The sequence below is a fragment of the Triturus cristatus genome, chromosome 10 (assembly GCF_964204655.1).
Source record: "Triturus cristatus chromosome 10, aTriCri1.1, whole genome shotgun sequence".
NCBI lineage: Eukaryota > Metazoa > Chordata > Amphibia > Caudata > Salamandridae > Triturus > Triturus cristatus.
Genome location: NC_140593.1, coordinates 1,080,648,770 through 1,080,668,740, shown reverse-complemented (window position 1 = coordinate 1,080,668,740; position 19,971 = coordinate 1,080,648,770).

Genomic DNA, 19,971 nt, shown 5'->3' with positions numbered 1-19,971 from the left:
AAAATGTACTATATATTGATCAGCTGAAAGACTCTACCACAGTGTGGAAAATTGTAACCAGTTTTGAAGACCTGGGATGGCATATCGCTCCTGGCTGTGACTTACAGGAATATCTTCAGTACCCAGGCCTGTTGACCCACTGGACCGTGACAACAGTCTTATACAATTTAGCCTTGAAGAAGTCTCTTGTGTGACAAAACATGTGCCAGCTGTATCATGGACTACAATACACAAGTTTTTACAACAAATTCATGACTCCTGTTCTCTGATTCTGGTGTTCCTTTTGACAATGCTGTACATGGCGACAATACCATTGATTTACTTATGTCGAGTGCTCTGGTACATTAGTTTCTTCTATGAACGGAGGTGTTTCACCAATGTTATTGATGCACTTTGGGAAGTTTGATGTATCTGTACCTAGAAGCATCAAATCCAAATTACTCTTTTTGTGAATCTTGGAAAAATATATTGGCACATGCGGAATAGTGGTGTGACCTATAAAAAAGCCATCACTACCCAGTCTCAGTTTTGTAATTTATTGAGTGTTATTATTGTGTGCCAGCGAGCGGTGATTACTAGCTCACACCACCTCCTCTGGTCTTGGACTGCTCTGCTTCACTACAGTGAGACAGTCAAGCGCTACAATAAGGCGCTTAATTCCCTTTAAGGGAAATTGTGGACCTATTACTTCTGCAAGCCACACAACTAAAAGCCCTATTTCCTACAGCCTGTCTACTGAAGTGCTGCAGTTGAACATGCCACTCAAAGCCACATCTCAGAATAATTAATGTGACCAACAGATGTTGTAGGAAATTGGGTTACTGCTTGAGGGGGGTCAAACTCTAATGAAGGAGCAACAACACAAGAAAACCCGAAGTTACTTTGGCTTACCCCCTGGTAGCTTGGTACGAAAGCAGTAAGGCTTAACTTAGAGGCAATGTGTAAAGTATTTATGCACCACTTCAAACAATAATAAAGTAAAAACACAACACTAACTTAGGAAATTAGAGTAGACTGTAATAAATCATTTGAGACCAAAATGACCAAAATCCAATTAGTAAAACCGGAGATATGCAATTTTAAAGATTTAGGTAGAACTAGCACTTAGAAGCACAAAGCGCCAACTCTGGTTATCTGGCCGCACTGGACCGGGACAAAGTCACAAGTTCAGGCCGACCACGATGGAGTGCGACCCAGATATAGGGACCAAGTCAGGCCCACTGAACACAGTGCCTTAAACCTGGGTTGAGGAACATTGCGAGATCCTGCGTTGAGGATGTGTTGCGCAGTGGCAGGGCTGATGGGCTACTGGACTCCAATACGAGGTCTTGCATCAAGATCAGTCATGCAGTGGGGGTTCTGAGTAGCTGTGGTGCTGCGAAGTGAGATCCTGCATCGAGATGCATCGCTCAGTGGTGGTTCCGAGGAGATGTGTGACGCTGCATTGCACTGCATCGATTCTGCTGACACCACAGCTGGGCTGGCAGAGCACTTTCATGCCCACCTTCAAGGGTCCAGGACTAGGTGGCACCACTTGGGGTGCAAGTCTCCCAGCAGGCAGACAGAGTCTAGGTGCTGGGTTCAAGTTGGTTTGAGCCTTTCCTGTCCCTGAGGCTCTGATCAAGAGGTCAACCAACTAGCACTTGGAGTCACTCTGATAGTTCTGGGTTCAAGATACAGGTACAGTCCTTCTCACTCAAGAAGCAGGGCAACAGGGCAGCAGAGTAGCAGTCCTTCATGCATAGTAGCACAGCAGTCCTTCCGAGTCTTCCACAGGTCCAGAGGTGTACTGAAGAGTTGGGCCTGAGGGTTCAATATTTATATCTGGTGACCACTTTGAAGTAAATGAGGTTTCTAGAAGCTTTCACCCCCAGAGGAGCTTGTTATTTCCTGCCTCCCTGCCCTGGTCTAGGTGTGTGTGGGTCCACAAAAGACTAGTGTCAAAGCCTTTGTGAGTGTGCTGAGGTAGAAGATTTGTGAAGGGCAAGTGTGGTAGGTGGCAGTTTCTCCCCCCCCATCAAGTCAGAAATGGTCCATCCTGCCAACACCTATTCCCGCTTTGTCTCACTGTCTGGCAGCAATACACAAAGACGAACTTCCAGCTACGCCTAGTCATGTTAGCCAAGCCAGGGTACAGGCAAGAGACACCAAATGTTAGGACAAGAAAATGTCAACTTTCTAAAAGTGATAATGCCAAGAGGGCGACACTGGCGCCCCCAGCTGCTGCACAGCTAGAGTGAGGGACTTTTCCTATTGAAGTAAACCAGATTTTTTCTCTGTTAAACAAAGTCATCCATAGTAATCCACACATTTATAGCTATCAAGTAACCCATGTATTCCATGTTTATTGGATCATTCCAGCGACAGTTAGGTTGAGATAGAATGCTTTATTCTACATTTTCAAATGCCGTATGCTGCCAATCCAAGCCTAAACATAGACACGTGCTGTCAACCTTCCTTCGAGCCAACACAGTAAAATTACCCAATGCATTTCGAAATTTTTAGTTCTTCGTCAGGGGTACTGCAATAAATCTGAAAAAGGTGCATAAACAACAAGCTTAATACCTGTAAATAATGATGTCAACAAGAACCATTCTGATGTATCCCCATAATCTACCTCCTTAACCCACCCCGTGGGTGCTCACATTAACAAAAAAATACATAAAAAGCAGTTCAAAACCACAATGTGCTTAATACATATAAATCATAATGTCAACAACAGTTGCTCTTCCCAAATTCCTCCTTATCAAACCACGCAAGTGCTTATGCTAAAAAAAAAAAATGCTAAGTACCACAAAATCCATGCTCCAGCCCCTTTCCCTAACGTTCACAGAAAGCAAAATGTATTCTTTTACCTAATGAAGCTGCAACCGGCAGTTTGAAGTGTACGTGCCTTTCTCCATGTTTAGAAAATCATTAACTTCCCTCCCACACAAATCTTCTCTTTTAAGACCTGTTTACCCACGTTCACCCAATTAATCCCTGATTGAAACAATATCACACGACCTATCTTGACCTATGCTTGCGCACTAAAAATAATGCCTCCCGTTCCCATAATGCACTAACCCTAATATCTCAAACTGTGAACCCGATTACGTGAAAAGCAAATTAAAACGAGTGGTAGTAGAAAACAAAGCGAATCTATTTGAACATGTGCATGTGAAATAACCTGTAAATTCATGTGAAATCTGTCAAAATAAATGAAGTCTTGCAAAATAAATAAAACATAACAATGCCTTGCTTTAAAACCCATTGCATTAAACCAAACAAAGTCCATGGTGTGTTAAACGGCCCTCGGAATGTCCATGCACCTTCCTCTCAGTTAAAAAAATATATGCAGTTCAAACTTTCTAAAAGTGGCATTTTGAGAATTGTGACTTAAAATCCGACTTTACCATTAAAGAGGGGGTTAAATTACAATTCTTTAGACACCAAATTCGACATTCCTATCTGCTACCAATCAAAAGATACCACTTATAAAATGTAATAAGGATACCCATTGTTAAACTTATGGGAGAGGTAGGCCTCACATTAATGAAAAATAAATTCAAGAGTGTTTCACTACCAGGACATGTAAAACTTAAAAGTACATGTCCAACTTTTTAAATACACTGCACTCTGCCCTCTGGGCTATTCAGGGCCTACTCTATGAGTGACTTATATGTATTAAAAAGGAAGGCTTGAGCTTGACAAAAGGTTTATTTTGCCAAGTCGAAATGGTAGTTTAAAACTGCACACACAGGCTGCAATTGCACGCCTGACACATGTTTAGAGAGCTACTTAAGTGGGTGGCATAATAAGTGCTGCAGGCCACTAGTAGCACTTAATGTACAGGCCCTAGGTACATATAGTACCAGGTTACTATGAACCTACAAGTAAATTAAACTTGCCAATTGGATGTAAGCCACTGGTTAGCAGTGGTAAAGTGCACAGAGTACTAAGTCCAGCAAAAACGGGTTCAGAAAAAAGGAGGGTGAAGGCAAAATGTTTTGGGATGACCCTGCAGAAAGGGTTAGGTCCAACAGATGCAATTCTGAAAATCATATTATTGGTTAGACAGGCTCTAATTAGTTAGCAGGTGTCCCTGGAACAGCTAGATCTATGTTATATTTCAGTACAACCAGTGCCTATGTAAGTGAGCTGCCTTTAGTTTAATAGTATTTAAATTTATTTTTGTTGAGTTCCTGAAACTGACACCGATCCAACTCAACTGGAAAACTGTTGATGTAGCACAAAAAACATCCAGCCTGATTAAGGATTTGGTGGTTGTCCTGTCATCCACAAGGGGGGCACCACTGCTGCCCTCATGAACTACTGCCTGCCATATTAAGAGAGCTCCAATTGCATATATCCATCCTAATATCCTCCATAGAGCCTATCTTACCCCAGCTAGACTACATCAAATGTGTGGATCCTCCCCTAGTTGCTGTAGGTGCCAGCAAGTGGAAGGAGACGTGGTACACTTGTTTTGGACCTGTCCGGGAGTCACAGCGATATGGGAGGAAGGGTTTAGCGCATTGACAGAGGTGATTGGTCGCACAGATGTATGCACGCTGGAGGGCTCTCTGCTGGGATTGTTTAAGCACCCAAAAGATACAAAAGCCACCAATAGATTCATTGATTTAGTGCTGTTAATTACTCCCAGTGTTGAGTTTTAACGGGGTAAACCCACGAAAACCTACCCGACCCGGGTCAGTAATGCAGTATACTCTAGAAAAGGTCGTGGCAGTACTTTTTTGTAAAAACACATACAATGGAAAAAGCATTCACCGCTTAGAGCTTCAATATGATTCAAAGAACAGGAATTTAATTCCATGAATTATGCAGGCATTTAATGCAATATAAAGTCAACGCATTAATGATTAGCAACACAGTTGCTCCAATCAATAGCAGTGCATTCAATATTTACAGTGCTCTCGTTGTGAAGAGAAGGAAGGATAGGGTCAATGGTAGTGAGTCAGAGGGTGAGGGACAGGGTAAAGGCATGGTGACATATACACATTTGCTGTTACATAGAAATGGACCTTTCCAGCCTAGCGTAGGTCAGTTGTTCCCATATACGAACATGGCTCAAAGGTACATATTGCTTTAGTTATTCAATTCTTTGAGCTTGTGAACAGGTGGTAGATTGTCTACGTTTCGACCCCTTGGATATAGAGGGTGATTTGTTCCTCACATTGGGGTCTTCGTAAGCAAATGTGTATATGTCTCCGTACCTGTACCCTGTCCCTCACCCGCTGACTCACTACCATTGACCCTAGCCTTCCTTTTCTTCACGAGAGGACTGTAAATATTGAATGCACTGCTATTGATTGGAGCAACTGTGTTGCTAATCATGAATGCTTTGACTTTATATTGCATTAAATGCCTGCATAATTCATGGAATTAAATTCCTATTCTTTGAATCATATTGAAGCTCTAAGCGGTGAATGCTATTTCCATTGTATGTGTTTTTACAAAAAAGTACTACCGCAACCTTTTCTAGAGTATACTGCGTTAATTACTCCCAGACTCATAAACTGGAAGGCTTGGACACTGCCAGGTAAAGCACATCGGTGCAATGTGATGCTTAAATGGGGGCAGGGGAGGATGTAGCGCTCCGACGAGAGGAAGCTTGTGGGATGCGCAAATAACCTATAGCAGCAGATTGGGAAACGCTATTGGCTGATTTGAATACTTAAATTATAGGGGCATATTATCAAGACAGGCGATAAAATTATCGCCGCTTTAGCGGCAGAAAACCGCCGCTAAAACGGCGATAATGGGCTTGATAATATGCTCTATGGAATTCCAGTTGAAGCCCATGTTAGATGTGAAGGACATCAAACCTGAGCTTCAATTGGAATTCTCACGGGCATATTATCAAGCCCATTATCGCCGCTTTAGCGGCAGTTTTCTGCCGCCAAAGCGGCGATAATTTTATCTCCTGTCTTGATAATATGCCCCCAAGTCTGGTTAACTAGCGATAGCACTTTCGTTTCTGCTATTGTGTGACTCCCACCAGATTTGAGACTCTGTGGCCTCTTTACAGCACTTATTTTTGCTCTTGACTTGTATATGCTCCATTTCTGATATACTTTTGCACAGACATTGCCATCTGTTCTCTTTTATATATACAACAATGATGCCCAGATGCATGCCCCGAGGGTCCTATAAAATACTACACTGCTAGGCGCCCACACTTCTTATATTTGATCAAACTCCTGTGGGACAACAGGGATATGAAATGGAAAGGACCTGCTGTGATGACTGTAATACACCCGATAGGGCTGATGCCTCTGCATGACCTCTTTTGTGCCACTGGTTTTTGAAGTTTGTAGAATGAACCAGGGACCCCCGTCAATATCGATTTGATGCAATGCGAATGCCAGCAATGTGGTAGGAACGCAGATTATGCACATATGTGTTGATATCAAGGAGATGTATCTAAATGTGGTCCTGATAAATTAAAATAAAAATTGGTTAAAAGAAAAAGAGTTCTCCACATGAATCAAAAATTTGCTGGGCGGCCGCCATTTTGATGCTGCCACTCAGCAAACTTTTTTGCTTTTTCAAAAATAAACTCTCAAAGCTGGAGTTTGTTTTTGTAAAAAAAGGACCCTGACACAATGAGAGTTCTCTCCCAGGCTTTGGGGGTCAGTTTTCTTTTTCTTTAGTTTGGGATCGTCAGGCTTTCGCTGGCTGTCCCAAACAGGAATAAAAAGTGCATCGGGCTGTCTGCTCTAAATATGGAGGGCAGTCTAATGTACTGAAACACCGATGGCCCAAGTCCATAGGTCTGTCGGTGTAGGATTTATATCTGCAGACGCAGTGGGGCACTGTAGGCAGAAACATGATATTCTGCCCAAGGCTTTAAGTGGGCCGGGTCCTGCCGGTGCTCAGCACCACCAGTTCTAAAAAGCAGGCGCTGAGATGGGTCCCTGTCGGGCTCTCCATTTTTGCCCTTAGCCTTAGGGTGAAAAACAAATCTTAACTCTGCAGCAGTGCCATCCTTTAAAACCTTTGATGTTACTTCAAAGAGACTCATTATAGTTCTTTCACAGTCTCATCATTTCAAAACTGATGCATTGTCAAAATGATATACAATGAAGCCATAGTTGTTGCTTATTGTTCTTATGCAACTAACAACCATTGACAAAGTCAATAGTCCTGACTTTCTGTAGGTGTAATGTGACGTGTTGTATTATATATCTGGATGCAATGACAGAAACAGCAAAATACCACTCAGGCAGCACACTATGCTAAGCACAGATATTTGGCCTACGTGTTTTTAAGCCATGCCCTTAATTAGATCCCCACCCCCCTATGAGAGACCGCCCAGTTTTTTCATCCCACTTAAAGCTCTGGTCTGCCAATCTCTAAAGAGAGCAGTCTGTTTGGCAGACACGGTAATCCGCCACATTTGTGAAGCAGTACACAGTCCCCCCAACTTTCAATAATGGCCATAATTCAAACCTCTCTCTGATTCTAAAGGATACAAGTTTTAAAATCATTACACTTGGAAAGGCCATCTAAAACCACAATCATTTTTTTTTTGGGTTCAATACATTTTATTGATTTTATAATGAAAGCAGTACAGAGAAAGTGAGGAGGGAGAAGAAGAAGATTCAATCTCCAACATCTGACAGTGCCGAGGGTATACAACAATGTGGCCTTTACAGATACAGATGATAAAGGCATGAAATAACAATAGACATGAATCCAGCATATAAGAAGGGACAGAAACAGTTGGTACCTGGTTATGTGGATCAAATAGGATCTGATTAAATGAATTTACAGAAAATATGCTCTCAGTTTAGTTTATAGATCACCTTCCAAACCTCTGTGGGAAAAGCATGAGAAAATAGTTTTCTCTCAAAAATGATTCATGATGTCCCAGCAGAAGGCTTTTTCACATGGTAAAATCACCTTAGAACACACCACAATTCCTAAAATGAGTATGGTACCATCAACAAATTATTTATAATGTAACTAATGTCTTAAAACCTTCTATTAACTGCAATGCTTTTTAATGAGGTGCTATCATGTATATTGGTCCCAAGATGGCTGCCACCACTTCTTGGATGAAGTGCTGACAGCCAATCAGATCTCACGATGAGATGTGTGGTTAGGCTCCGCCCAGATATATCTGTCAGAAGCAGTTGGTACCTGGTTATGTGGATCATATAGGACTTGGTGAAATAACCAGGTGGAACTGTCAGATGTTTACCTTCCACGAATGCACTAATGATGCAGTAAATAAAAAAGAGAGAAAGAAGGATAGAGAGGGGAGTGGGGGATAAGCAGGGCAGGAAAAAGAGGGGGAGTCATGTGATACGAGTTAGTGTTCAGTAGGTAATTGAGAGATTTCCCTTTCTGTTAAAGAGTCGGAAATAAAAAGGTCAAGCGTACTCCAAATACCCTGAGCGGGGGCCGGGCAAACTCTTGCATGAGATTGATTGATATGTCTACTGCGGAGATAGGTTACCCAAGCCCATCAGGTATGATAGAATACATTATTGGAGGATTTCCAGTCAATTAGAGTAACTTTAATAGCGATGGTGAGAAGAAGATCAAGAAGTGATAGGTCCTTGGCACAAAGATCAAATTGATCAAATGGAGGGTCTGCCATCTGAGGCCCTAGGATGATGATCGGAAGGGAGAGTGGAATAGGTGATCTAAATATTTTCTGAAGCTGTGAAGACACCTCCCACCAGTAGGATTGTAGATGAGTGCAGGAGAAGAACATGTGTTCCTTGTCACTGGGGAACGAGTAGCAGGTCCAGCATGTATTAGCGTCCTTCAACTTTAACCGGAATATTTGTGCCGGCGTCCAATACATGCGGTGCTCTGCAAAGAGTCTGGTCTGGGTTAACGACAGGATCAGTTTATGTTGGAGTAGTTGTGAGCCTACCCTGGACCAGATGTCCGCATCTGGTAGAACAAGGTTATCGGAGGAGAAAAAAGAGGACCATTTCTGTTCTAGAGGTGGATGCTGAGGACATTTTTAAGTAGCGAGTAGTTTGTAGAATTTTGAAGCGGTGTGATCTTGAGTTGAGAATTAGAGAGAGGACTCCTTTTAGTGATCTTTGTTTTTACTTTGAGAAAGTCATAAAAGTCTAGAATAGACAGGCTATGTTTATGTTGTAGGGACAAGGAAGGTAGCATACCGGAGGTATCGTATAGCTTAGAAATCGTTGTAATCCCTTTGGCAGCCCACAAATGTCTAAACTCACGAGAGTCGGGAGTGAATAGTTTCTTATTATACCAGAGGGACGTCATAGTTGAGCTACGCATGGTAGTTTCCAATATTGACTCAATGGAAAGCATAATGCCTATCGTGTCCCTAAAAATGATATGTGATTGGGAGTAGGGATAGTATAACATTGTCAGAGTGGATGAGAGTGGAAAGGGGTGGCACATAGCAGCCTCAACCTCGAGCCAAATAGGTTTGAGTCTAAAACCACAATCATAATGCACTGACATCTATCATGAGATTGGCACCTCAGCTTGCAGATCTGGCCTGCATGAGTGTGTTAGGCCTGTTTAGGCACATTGAATGCAACCTGTGAAAAATTGAAACTATTGATCTCTGGAGACATGGGTAAAGATGTCACAGATGGTGCTTTTTAACGCTTTGCAAAATCCTTTGACACTGGTGATGTTTTCTAAGTTTCTGATGCTATGTCAGGCCTAGTAAAGGTTTTGATTTTACTCCTCTGAAGTATTGCAGAGTTCACAATTTTCACATGCTGCAAGGTTTGTGAAATTGGCTGTTTTCAGTTCACCTGTGCCTCAGCAAAGTTTTTCTCAACACTACAAACCATGGGCCTCATTTGTGAGAAGTATCGCATCTCTGCGTGGAAGCAGCGATGCAACACTTCTCACTGCACCCTCCTTGCGACACCATCGATGCATCATATTTACTGTATGATGCATCATGTGGAGAGGAATGACAGATACATCAGTATTACTGATGTACCTGTTGGTGCAAAAGTGGCGCATTGCTGGAGTTGTGTTGGAAGCGTGACGCAAGCCCCATGTGAAAGGGCCTGCGTCACCCTTACACCTGCCATGAGGCAGGCGTAAGGTTTTGACGCATTGGCATACTAGAAGTGGCGCAGTGAAATCTTATAGATTTCACTGCGCCACTCCTACGACCCTTACTTGCGGGGGAACGCCCACCCTGCATAAATTATACCTGACGCAGGTATAATGTAGTACAGGGGTGTACGAAGTGACACATCTGCCTAGATGCGTCACTTCGTAAATATGGCGCAACATGGCGCATTATTTACGTCGCCGCCACGTCACTAAAAGTGACGCAACGGCGACGCAAAAGTGACGCAGGCATTCATAAATAAGGCCCCATGTTTTCACGGCATTCAAAGACAAATCACACCCACAAACCTAAATACAGTGAAAAACGTCTGCACACATTTTTCTTTGCAAAGTAACCCTTTGCAGAATTATTCAATGCACAAAGGCAAATGCATTCTTTGCTAATTTAACTTTTGAAACATATGTCACAAAAGTCACAATTTTCCTGCTAATGTAGGAAAGTATGAACCTTTGTGAGGTTTACCAGGTTTTCCATAGAACTATGCAAAGGTTACACAACAAATATCTTTTCACCTTCCAACATCCCTGGTGGTGGTGAGTTCCTATTGCTGAGCAGACCTGAGATCAGCCTGAACTTCTGCAACAGTAAGGACACGTCAGGAGACTGAGCATGAACCCCTAAATCAGGGCAGCAGGCCTTTCCAGCGGGCCAAGCAAGTGTGTAATTGAAAGGGAAAGCAATGAACATCTCATGCATGACTGGATTGGAAAGATTGAACTTGTGAACATAGGCGGAGAGCCATAGCGGGGAGGCAGCCTTCACTTCCGCACTCACCCTGATGCAAATGTCATCTGCCTCATACACTCTTTCAAAGCGAGTTTAAGCAATAATCCGCGCCAGGGGCTATAGATGAGCTAATCTGGGATTCTGCCGCCTACTCCCAGGCGGCTCATCCATTAGCACGCCCTGAGCCCCCCTTACAGCTCTCTACCTCTGTTCACCCCCTCCTTCATCAGTGGTCCATCAGTTGCAAGCACATCATATAAAATATATATATGTAGCAATGTGGCACACATGCAAAAGAGGAGCAATTCATATTCACATACAACTATATATATATTAGAAGCACCAAAGTGCTTCTTATAATTTTTAACATCATCTTTTTAACATGGTAAACCTCCTAAAAAATGTTTTGCTATGTTAGGAAAAATCAGTTCTGATTGATAACATGAGACTATGCTAACGTAAACTAGGGCTTTGGCTTTGCTTTAACTCGAAGGTGAAGTTGTAAACATCACCCTTGGCAAAGTCAAATGACGTTTTCTGGCTTCGCTTGAGGCGATGTTTCTGCGCCTGCCTCCAGCATCAGTGGTGATTTTCAGCTCAGATTGGCCCCTAGGCCAAACGCTGTGTCTGCCGGAAGGAATCAGACGATCTGCAGACTTGCTACCAGTCGCGGCCGGCATGGCTCATGGTGGGAAGGTGGGTTGGCGCGAGGGGGAGGATTGCACTGGGAACAGGAAGCAGGCAGCCAGGCTCTCTCCCTTAGGCCAATCACAACGCTACAAGCAGTGTTGGGATTGGTCAGGACGCCGCCCAGCCATCGGCTTTTGGGGAGGTCATGTCCTCCATGCAGGCTTGGAGAAGGGCAGAGTGCGCAAGACTGGTTTGGGCGGCCCCAGAGGGCCGACCAAACAGTCTTTGTGCACTCAGAAGTAGGCACACTCCTCCCCAGCCATTGTTGCAGAGCAGCCCCGCCACCCTCCCGCCCGCAACCAAATATAAAATGGTAATCATTTTATGTTTCTACTTCTCACACTGCGAGAAAGCAGTGGGGCAACGCTCCTTCACCCTAGTGGAGGAGCCGCCCCTGCTGCCAACTTATAAATATATTTCACTGCGTGAGGAGGGGGTGGGGCCTCGAAGGGGGCGGTGCCAAGTAACAAGAGTTACCTAGGAGACACTACGCCCCCGCCAATTCCCCGCCCCCTCTCAAAGAAAAAAACACAAAGGGCCACTGAGGCTGTCATCAATGTCCTGGGATGTTTTACACCCTTCATGGAAATTGGTTGCTCAGAGCCTCTAAATACGAGGAGGAAAGTTTCCCGCTCGTTTTCCCTGCCACAGTGCAATTTTGGCTCCCCACCGGGTGACTGTGTGAAGGGAGCCAACACTGTTTGACACACAGTGGTACTGTGTGAGTTGGCAGGTGTGTGTCTGCCTGCAGCTCTGCCTCTCATCAAGGTACGAGATGCCAGAGATGGAGGCATGAAATGAGGCAGACGGAGCAGGGACACAAGCGGAGAGCAGGTCGGTGGGGGAACCGAGGCTCTTTAAACGAGACAGAGCAGGGGCGAGGGCACAGAACAGGGATTGATTGGCAAGTGGGCCATCTACAGTCCATTGAAGCATCAGGAATCGGTTCCTGCACCGTTCAAGGACTGCCTTTAAAGTGACACTTGGGATGTCTCAGACACACCACATTTGTAGAGGGAAGCTGGGAGCCTGAACAGGATGTGGCTGGTATTTAGTTTCCTCTGCACCCAAAATGACCGCTAAGGTCAGGTGAGAGTCACTGCTCTCACAAGATCATACTTCATGGAAGTTCAAGCTTGCATATAGCAGGAGAGTGGACAGGGACTGTGATGCAGTACAGTGCCAGAGACTATGTGGAGTAATGTTGAAATGGCCATTTGATCTACATTCAAATAAGAGCTGGGAGGAAAGATGAAGAGGAGGACACCATGAGATGTGGAGGGCCATTAAGATAAAACAGAGGGGCATATTTACAATAAAGCGGCGAAGCGTGCCGTTAAGCCAAGGCGGCCAACGACACACTTCGTCACTTTAGAAACGCAGGGCTGCACCATATGTACTAGAATATGGTGCAGCCCTGCGTTTCCCCCTGCTCTGGCGCTAACTTTAGCTGCCTAGTGCCGACGCAGGCACCCTTGCACCATAGTGCAAGGGTGCCTGTGTTGAGGGGAAGATTGTGTACATGCAGGAAGGTCCCCCTTCCTGCACATAAACATGCTTCAATTGCCTTTTTGTAACTTCTATGTGTGCTGCTTAATACAGCACACTTAGAAGTTGCAAAACTGCATTTTTTTATAATGATTGTTTGTGTGCAGGAAGGTACCCCTTCCTGCACGTAAACAATCATAGGCAATTTGCTGTTTCTATGTGTGCTGCACAAGGCAGCACACATAGAAAAAAGCAAAAACGAGGAGAAATAAAGCATTTCTCCTTGTTTCACCTGTTTAAGACCAGGTTTTCCCTGGTTTAATTTTGGCGCTGCCTCCTATTTACGCTGCCTTTGTACATAGGGACAGTGTCAAAATCAATGGGTGTTGCGATGGAACACCCATCGCAACACCCATTACTCTTTCCTTTCACGCTAAATACAGCATGAAAGGGTGCCTTATTCACAAGGCAGCATTAAGCCACATTAAGTGGCTTAACGCTGCCTTGTAAATAAGGCGAGGCCCCTATAGCCATCACAACGTCACTGAAAGTGACGTGGTGGTGGTGATAGGGGCTTGTAAATATGCCCCAGAATGTGAATTTTAGAACGTAGATAGAGTCTCTCAAGAAAAATATCTTACATGACTTCTCGCCCCGTCATCCTCTGCCAAATTCATGGACCCCTCTCATTAACTTCTCTTTCTATGTCAAGAACCACGTCCGGGCAACATTGTGTTAGGTTGCATCAGTGAACACAAACAAGCCCTGCCTCCATTGTATGAACTTCCAGTCCACAGTCCAGCACCTCATCACACATTCACTGAATCACTACACTACTCACAAAGTTGTTCTTCACACTTTGCCTCAATTACTCACCGACCATTTCAAGCACATCTTCCCTACCTTGAAGAAACTGCATTGAGGCACTCTCCATGCTACAATCCACTTCAAAGCTGGTTGTGTGAGCTCTAAGGCACTCCTCCCGAGAATCCCTGACTACCTTGGGCCTGATTCACAAAGGTAAACTTAGACGAGGTCGGACATAAAGATAGTACTCATAAATGCCCTTTGTGAATTCCCAAAGTTGTAAAGGTAGACTTTTGGTCTAAGTTTAGACCAAACGTCTAAGTTTGCCTTTGTGAATCGAGCTCCTTGTTTCGAATTGTGACGAGACCAATTCACAAAGGCATTCATGAGTTTGCTTAAAGTACTAGAGGAGCGCTACACATTTTTCTGGACTCTATGGCTTTTTGATTAACGACATGTACTCTAACCCGACATATGCAGGATTTTTTCATCCTCTAGCATCTGCATATGAAGCCTGAACAGTTGGACAAAATATGAGCCAGCCTTTTTACCATGTATAATAAAAGCATCTGAGAAGCCAGACTGAAATTTGGATACTGCACAAATGGCACTGGTCTCCTCAGAAGCTGTTCTGTGCACGTTTGGTACTAAAGGACTCCTGCTGGAGATGCAACAGACCCCAAAGCGATATGATATACTGTGGTTGTGCGAAGCCATCCAGGAATTCTTAAGAACTTATCTGAGAGAAACTAACTCAGACCAGTGACCTTGTACTTTGTCCCTTGTTAGAACCAGGCATGCTCCACCATGACCACAAAACCCCAGGAATGACAAACCATAAAAGATGCTGGCCAGCCTCTGCCTTGGCGACAGGAAAACTCTGCATTCTCTGCCAATGGAAGTCATCAACATCCCGGCTCTGGAGGATTGATGTGACGCTATGACGACAATGTCCTCTCACAAATTCTTAATTTGCAAACCTAATGACCAACTACACATCTTTTTTTATTTTTTTATTGGCATGTTCAAAAGAAAATACAGAAACACAAACAACATAACAAGCCAGTGTATGTCCAGGAATAAAGTCTGCACATTCAGTTCATTGCAAATTTTGTACAAAAAACGCCCTTACCTCTAAAACTAGGCATGCAGGTGTACAGGGTCACTCCAATATGATACCAATCAGGAAATAATCATATTAGGGACGCATTTACAAATCCAGAGCTTCGTCGTATATCACATATACTGCTGGCAGGGTGGCTAAACAGAGAGACAGCTGTAGCCATTCACGGTAGCCCATCGGATGGCCCTGTGTGAGTCAATGTGTCCCCGTCTGACCCCTGCCTCTCCCGGGCCCAAGTAATAAATGGTTCCCAAATGTCTCTAGGTCTGGAAGTGGGAGGGCACTAGTTCCCAAAACGTGGTTAGTTGGGAGTGACCATACGTGACGTCCCTTATCCACTCCTTAATAGAAGGCACCCTCCTCCTCCCCCAGTGAACGGCTACCTGGCGCTTTGTAAACAGGAGAAGTAGGGCGTGAGGTTTGCGTGTCTTAGGTGGTGTAACTTTGACATAGCTCAGCAAGCCCAGCAGGAGAGTGGGAGACAGAGATGTTCCAATGATCTGGTTGATCAATGTGAAAATTGTGGACCAGAATGTCGTCAGCTCTGAGCAGTCCCATGCCATATGGGACTGCTATCGTCATCCCTCAGCCATCCCTCAGTCCCATGCGGTGTAGGCCTATAGGTGTCCTGTAAAATCTATGGAGGAACTTGAAATGAATTAGGCGAAGCCTATAATTTGGGGACAGTTTGGTGAGTTGGCGGCAACAGTACGTCCATTGATCTTCAGTCAGCGGATCGGGAAGCTCGTCGTTCCATCCCTGTAATGCCCTGGGCTTCAACAATGGGGCCGTAGTATGCATATGTGTGTAGAGGCGTGTGACAAGTTTACGGGGTGATGGTGAGCTTAACAGGTTCTCTAATGCTGACAGTGGTGGGGGGGGTGCCGGAAAACCGTCGTGTAGGGAACGGCAGGCGGCGCGTAGTTTATGATATAAGAAGATTTCAGCAAATGGCACTGTGTGGCCCTTGTCTGCCGCCGTGGGGGATCTAAACGTGTTCTCCGGATAAAGATCTGCAAACGTATGGAGGTTCATTTTTTGCGCCATTGTTTTACTAATTCCGTCCTTTAGATTTGGTAACATAGGGTTATGTGCCAACGGTATAGAAGGGGCATATAAAACAGGAGCACCCGCCCGCTTCCGCAGTTCATCCCACGCACAACGTAGAGTCTCCGAGGAGTCTATGCCGTCCCAAGGGCGGCGGCATGGTTGGTACAGTGCCACGTGAAGAGGAACAGGCGTGACCGCATCAGTCTCCACTGCTAGAGGCTGGAAGGGTGTCGGGTGGACCCAATGGTGGAGGAACTGAGCCTGAGCGCACCAAGCATATAATTGAATGTCTGGGGCACCCATTCCACCTTGTTTCAATAGGAGAGTGTCAGCAGCCCCCATGATACTCTAGCCTGCCCACCTGCCCACATCAGAGAAATCAGCAGGGATCTGAGGGTCTTGAAAAAGGTGTGTGTGAGGGGGATCGGGACATTAACAAATAAATAAAGACATTTTGGTAATACGACCATTTTAGCTAGGGCAATTTTCCCTGCTAGGGATAACGGGAGTTTATCCCATAGTGTTACCTTCTCCTCCAACCAGGCGATAGCTCATCCGTAGTTTAAGTTCCATACCTCCTGCAGGCTTCGGCTGATCCAGATGCCCAGGTATTTGACCGCCTCGGCCTCCCATTTCAAAGGAAACTCAGAGGCCACCGGGAAAGTGTTTTCCGTTAAGGGGAACACAACAGACTTAGTCCAATTGATGGAGACACCAGCCAGCCCTCTAAATCTACTAAATTCTCTCAAGAGGGGGTCTAAATTTGACACAGGGTCAGTAATATATAATGTAACATCGTCAGCATATAACAAGATGAGGAGGCTTCTGGTACTAAATCCAATCCCCCTGGCTGTGTGGTGCTGCCTGATGCTTGCAGCGAGGGGTTCCATCGCAATTGCGCAAAGTACGGGGGACAGGGAACATCCATGCCGTGTGCCGCGCGAGATAGGGAAGGATTTCGATAGGAGGCCGTTCACTTTGATCCGAGCTGTGGGTTTAGTGTATAACAATCGGATGAGATTGATAAAAAGCGGGCTAAACCCCATGCGGGCTAAAATAACGAATAAGTAAGGCCATTCTAGCGTGTCAAATGCTTTAGTAGCATCAAGAAAAACTGTAGCGGCCTGAACGTCTGGGTGAAGGTAATGCAACACCGAAAAGACAGTCCTGAGGTTATGGGAGGCCGACCGCCCGGGGACGAATCCCGACTGGGTGCGATAAGGGGAAGCAGGGGTTGCAATCGATTGGCTATCAATTTTTGCCAGATTTTTAACATCTTCATTGGTTAATGACAATGGCCAATATGAATCAAGCTCGGTCTCTGGTTTTCGGGTTTTAACAGAGTGATTAAGACTGCCTCACGCATAGTTGGTGGTAATATACCAGTAGTTCGGGCTTCCTCATATAGTGCCAGCAAATGTGGTGCTAGGTCTTCCACATAAGCCTTGTAGAAGGCGGTGGTGAGGCCATCAGACCAGGGGGCCTTGTCTAGAGGTAAACTTCTTATGACCTGTGAGACATCCTCTACGTTAAACGGGAAGTCCATGTAGTCCCTGTACCATTGACTAAACCTGATCAACTCCAAAGAGTCAAGAAAGGACTGCATTACCTCTGGGCACGTCTCCTGGGTGGCAGTGTAGAGTCTAGAGTAGAACGAAGAGAATTTGTCTAGGATACCCGCCTGCACTCTAATAACAACCCCCTGTGTGTTAACAAACTCGGGAATTGTAGGTAGTTGAACGCAGGGCTCGACTCATACTAGCCAACGTTTTTCCTGGCCTATCGCCCTCCCCATACCTCCACGCTTTGGCATATTTCCCGAGAAACTTAACCTCCCGCTGCGCCTCCTCATCGTAATCAAGCAGCTTGGCCTTTAAGAGAGCCAGGGTATTACGGTCATTTGAAGAATAAAACTGTGTTTCCAGTCCTCTGATTTGGGACTCCAGGGATGCAAGCGTGCCTCGTATGGCTTTTAACACTCCTGCTTGGCGAGCAATACACTGACCTCTAATCACCACTTTAAATGCTTCCCAAAGGGAGGCTTCCGTGTCCACCAAACCGGAGTTGTGGGTGAAGTAGTCGGTGATATCTGCCCTTATTTCTTCCTTGAATCCCTCGTCTAACAGGGAATGTTGTGGGAGATGCCAAGAAAACATGCGTGGGGGGATTCGGGAAGTGCCAATTTCAACAGACCTGGGGCATGATCTGACAGGGATCTTGGCAGATGAGACACCTCAATGTTCCAGGTGGCCACATCGCGAGAAACCAACCAAAAATCCAAACGGGGCCAGAACCCGTCATGTTCGGAGATACAGGTGACTTCCCTGAGCTCGGGGTGTCTACAGCGCCATATATCAATCAAGTCCCCATCTACAATTATGGCATTGAGAGTTTTGCTTGCTGAAGGATGTAGGGTCAAGGCCGCCCCCCTTCTGTCCAGGTCATCGTCCAATATAGAATTAAAATCTCCCCCCCAGATAATGATACTGCAACCGGTCGCCCTGACTCTAGCCCAGATGTCCTGGAAGAAGCTAGGGGAGTCCACATTGGGGCCGTGTAACACAACTATCGCAACTGAAGCCCCACCCAATGTTCCCAATATGATAATAAATCTGTCCTCTGGATCCTTGTGCAGTTCCCCCTCTCTCTAGTCCAAGCCCCGCTTAATCAACACCGCTACTCCTCAGGAGTAATTGGAATATATGGAGGAGTAAACGTGGCTCCACCTGTTTTGCCTCAGCCGAGGGGAAAGATATCAAAAAACAATGTCTCAACTAGAACATCATGTAAAGGGACTATTAAACATAAGAATTAATCAAAAACAACAAAATAGGGACAAGGGAGACCAAAGAATAATGAAAAATTGTTATTTGTAATTAGAGGCACAGTAGGTATGTCCAATTTACAGTAACCATAACAATCATATGTGCACTGATAGTGAAGTGAAAAAGTGAACGGCGCAGTGACATAAGTGTTTAAAATGACAACGCGGAACGGCGAGAGAACAATTAAATCCAATCAGAAGGGTCAAACAGAAGTATTCACATAGAAATTTGCACTTATAACACTATTAATCCGGTCTTGATTGGCCCTTCGAAAAGCCGCAATCAGCCGAGGGGAAGGCACGACATTAAGGTGGGTCTCCTCCAGCAGACATATGTCTATGTTATGCCGCAAGAGGTGAGCATGCACGAGCCTGGACTTCCTGCAATCATTCAATCCTCTGATGTTCCACGTGAGAAAGTTCAGATTGGCAGCATGATGGCACACAGCGTAAAGTGTAAGAAAGCAATGAGGCAAGGGCAGTACAGCTTAATCCTAAACCTAACGTTGCAATTAGACAAGTAACTGACAGTTATACTGGCTAAAAACACAACAACAATACCAGCCCCTAACTCTGCGCTCACTCCAACCCCCCAATCAGGTTGTAGAAAACTCTCCCATGAAAACATAGAATCCCAGTGGGTGTGTTGGGGACTGCATAGCATGATTCTGGTATTAAACATAACAACACCCCCCCTTACAACCCACCTCCCACTCTAACCCCCCAATCAGGTTGTAGTAATCCCGACCTAAATAACACAACAGGAAAGTCCTTTGTTGGGAGCTCTCCCATGAGGGCGCAGTAATGTCGGCTAACTTCCCTGTAAAGCACAGGGTGGCCGAGAGTACTACTGAGAGTACTGCAGTTTAACTACTAACGACGTAGATTAATGCCACAATGCCGCAGCAACCAAGTTCCAGTCCATAAAAGATTTTTTATTTTTTATTTACTTGAGTTTTATATAGCGCTGGCTAGACCGGGAGGTATCAGAGTGCTTTACATGAGGAGAGATTACATAGGTTACAAGTTACATGTTGTTACAGAAGGTACATCAATTATAAGTTACATCCGTTGGTTCATGGCGTGAAGAAGAGTAAGGGGGTAATGTAAACGGGTAACGGGGAGGAAGATTAAGCGGAGCAGAGGCATAAGGATAAACAA